The sequence below is a fragment of the Solanum tuberosum genome, unplaced genomic scaffold, assembly GCF_000226075.1.
Source record: "Solanum tuberosum cultivar DM 1-3 516 R44 unplaced genomic scaffold, SolTub_3.0 scf00651, whole genome shotgun sequence".
Classification (NCBI taxonomy): domain Eukaryota; kingdom Viridiplantae; phylum Streptophyta; class Magnoliopsida; order Solanales; family Solanaceae; genus Solanum; species Solanum tuberosum.
The window spans coordinates 91792-96000 of NW_006239589.1; the positions used below are offsets into that span (position 1 = coordinate 91792).

At 33.4% G+C, this 4209-nt stretch overlaps 1 protein-coding gene and 1 pseudogene across 1 annotated transcript in view; both read right to left on the bottom strand.

Moving 5' to 3' along the window:
• LOC102587583 (putative late blight resistance protein homolog R1A-3) overlaps nt 1-4209 on the bottom strand; it is a 55679-nt pseudogene that overhangs the window by 22823 nt on the left and 28647 nt on the right.
• The window catches only part of LOC107058848 (putative late blight resistance protein homolog R1B-13), a 6404-nt gene that overhangs the window by 349 nt on the left and 1846 nt on the right, over nt 1-4209 (bottom strand). The gene's annotated exons all lie outside the window — the stretch shown is intronic.

Below are 4209 nucleotides of genomic sequence, written 5' to 3' on the forward strand. Positions count from 1 at the left end.
GATACTTTATAAAGGTTCTAAAAACTCTTAGCACAATATCAAGACTCTCAATACAACGAATCTTGAAGAAATCCAGGTTACCTTCAATTTTGATCCTTCTTAGGTGATCTAACATTTCCTCAATTTCATTTTCATTCATTTTCTGTAGAAAAGTTCCTGCAGGTTCACCAACTCATGGAATTAGGTTCATGTCTTTCAATATCTAGTGTTTGAAGCTATGTTAATGCTTGTGAAAAAGTTATACATCTTATGTACCATTTTCATATTGTCAAATGTCACTTAACTAATTATTATCTCAGAAAATCGTCTTCTTTCATTTTCAATTTTATGAGATACTAACTAATAGTTGAATAAACCATTTGAGAAATCAACTCTCTATTTCTGTATCTATGGGAAAAAAGTAATTCATGAAGAAGATGACTTACAGTTAGTTAACAAGAATCTTCAATTTCTCAGATTTGGATATATTTCCAAGTTTACGTAATAGGTGAAATAAGAAAAAAGTTTATTCAAATAAAATGGATGAAGATTTCAAGGAGGAAGGAAGAAGGAAGAGTGTTCTTCTCTCTAATAATTCTTATACCTAACAAGAGATGAATTGTAGTAGCAAGTTGCTTTAGGTGGTAGCTGTAAAGTGACTCAATAATACACCTATATTATTTGTCTTTTTCTTTAGGGGTTGTTTGGTTGGAACAAGTTGTTTCGAGAGTTATTATTCCGGAATACGTTATTTCATTAGGTATATGGGATCATAATTAATTATATATTCCATCACTATGATATAAATGATGGGATACATAATCCAAGGACTACGTACCTAATATGCCTCCAACCAAACGCGGGATAAAATAATCCTATATTTTATCCCAAAATTATTATACTTCATACTTCACACCAGATGACTCTTTCGGAAAATCCCCCAAAAATTTATGTGATTTGTTAGTTTCGTACTTAAGCTATACACTTCTATGATACTTGCTTACCATATAATTAAGGGATTTTATGGTTGGGTATTGGGTCGGACATGAAGTTATATTTTTTCTCATAAATATGAAAATACACAAGTTGTGAAAACTATGAAAATCAATTCTTATGCAATCTTATCGAATGAGTAAATCATCGTTCGTAAACAAGATATCATAATATCTAAAGCATCACATCGATGAATTACATATATTTATGTTTCTTTTAACTTTCAAATGTACATAAACTTATAAAAATCCACTAGTCAACAATAGTAGTAACTAGTAATTCTTTCACATGATACGACGGACAATCTATTCACGTCGAACATGAGTTTATTTTTGTAAAACTGAAAATAATGATTTGTTTTTTTTACAAAATATAAACTTATGAATAAGTTTTTATATTTTTTGAAAAAAACATAATTGAAAAAAGGATAAATCATATGTCATAAATCAAACAAGGATAAAAAAGGAGTGGTGATAATTCTTCCATATATTTTGTGAATGGAGTCTGTTCTCAGGACAGGCCCAATCACAATACAAAACATTGATTTTTTTGTTTCTTAAGGGCCAAATCCCCTTATTTATTCATTTCATGTCGTACTACATATATTTTTTTGTTTCCCATCCAGTGTTCGGTATCCACGTTTGATCCCGATCCAATTTGAATTCGTGACCCAGTGTTCGGTATTCACATTGGAGCCCGATCCAATTTGAATTCATGACGTAATAAAGTCCCACATTGAGGGGTGAAACACTCCCTAACAAAGATGACTGTGTATTCAGAGAGGACTCGAATGTCATACTATATTATTATATCTTAGGTTCATCTGTTGCAGAGTCCAAACGAACGATGAATGGTAAGAACAAATTTATTAGCTTCATTCTGTATGAATTTCAACTTCTAAAAGAGGTAGGTGGATGAACTTCAATAACTAAGTTCAAAATAAGATAAGAAAACGAACCGTGCTTCAGATCTTGCCAAAAAATCAATAAGCAAATTAATATGTTGTTGTTACGTTATTGTATCGATAGAGACAACCATAAATCATATACAAATTTAACGAGAAGCAATCTATTCAGGTCGACACATGAATCCATTTTTGTAGAATTTAAATGATGATTCTTTTTTTTTTTTTACAAAATATAAACTAATGGATCAAATTTTATATTTAAAAAAGGCATAAACATAAACATGACCGTTAACAATACATGAATTATATTAGCAAGTTGCTTTAGGTGGTAGGTGTAAGGTTAATCTTGTCTTTTTCTTTAAAAATGAGTGAAACTCATGTATTAGACTAGTCTTCCCAATTCACATGCCTTTATTGACCAAATAATGTTAGAACTATTAGACTAAGAATAGTCGTCGAGTCAAATGTCATAAACCAAACAAGGATAAAAAAAGGAGTGGTGATAATTCTTCCTTGTAAATGGAGTAATTGGTTATCAACGAGGGTTATGGTGGAGTGATAATTACTCATTCATCCTTAAGCAGAGGTCTCGGATTTGAATTCCCTTGGGTACGAAGTCACCTTTGTTAGGGAGCCCTTTATCCCCTAACATTATCCGAAGGAGTTAAAAAGAAAAGGTTGATCCAGCTTGTGATATTTGCTAGCTGAAACTAGGAAATCTTCCACTTCCTTGATCAGTAACGATGCTTTGACAGGTTGTTAGGTCGCGTATATGTTAATGTAGTAACAATATAGAGGGATACTTCATATTTTTTTATTGAATTTTGCAGGTGCTGCAAATAAGGTTAAAGATGAAGGGATTATAGAATTTAACAACCACCAAATTACAAAAGCAAAAAATAAACAATGGATTGATGTTTATCGAAGGCAACAAGAAATAACTGTGAAAGACTATCTGATAAATACTGGTCTTCAATCATATCATACATTGAAAGAGTTGATCAATCAAAACAAACTTAGCAATAGGTACTAGTGTTACAATATAAGAGGATATATGGGCGTTTCGGCAATAACCTTACAATAGACTTGAGCATGAGCATGAGCCTGAGCATGAGCATGTCTGCAACATTAATTAGCTAAGAAATGAATTCCATCCACTCGATCTGTCTGCGGTTGTCTAAGCAATTGCCAATGGTTGAAGGCACATGCTTGATTCACATCTGCCTTGGATTTCACTATCGACTCTGTATTGTAAATCAAATTAGATGCACATAGATACTCAAAAACAGCACATAAGAGTTTGTTTCTACTTACTTTGATAATGAGGTCAATACGGTCACATCCTTCAATCGTTTCAGCTTCTTCCTTAATTCTCTCAGCTGAAGCCTCCGGAGATTCGTTTCTACACCGAATCAACTTAATCTGTTTCAGTGTTGGAATATATGCAAAGCTAAGGGGTATCTCCTCTAGGTTGCGACACTTTTTTATAACAAGTGTTTCAAGCAAGGGAAAGGATTCCTCTGAGGCATTCAACCTTGAGATATCTAATTTCACCAGTTTCAAGAACTTAAGTTTATGGAATGTGATATCTTCATGGCACCTTTCTTCTGATTGAGACAAACACGGTTCATTTTCTATAAAATAAGCCTGTTCTATGTGGAGATACTCCAGGTTTGGTAGTTCCGTAATGAAGGAAATCACACTTACAGTCTCAAATAGTACCAACTTCTTTAAATTTGAAGGCAAATGTGACCTGGATAAAACTATGGGACTCTCAATGGAAAGGCGAAGTATTTGAAGCTGGGTAAGATTCTCCAATGTGAGACAAAAAGACTCTGCTTAATCATCCCCAAACAAATCTGCAGAATAACTATCCTCAAAGTCGATGTGAAGTTGTTGAAGATTAGGACACCTCTGTAACAACACATCCAGCCTATCCGCTTCATCAATTGAAAATTTAACATTCCTTAATATCCTCAGGTTGCTTATCAAATTCAGTTCCAGCAATCTCAAGATACCTTAATTTTTCCATTTCCCAAAAAGACACTGGTAACAGTACTGTATTAAGATTATTCTTCACAATTAAAGTTTCTATATGAGGCAGATGAGATACTGAATGAAAATAGAATCTCTCTGCCGAAACAGCAAGGTACTTCAGGAGATTCATCCTTCAATCGTTTCAGCTTCTTCCTTAATTCTCTCAGCTGAAGCCTCCGGAGATTCGTTTCTACACCGAATCAACTTAATCTGTTTCAGTGTTGGAATATATGCAAAGCTAAGGGGTATCTCCTCTAGGTTGCGACACTTTTTTATAACAAGTGTTTCAAGCA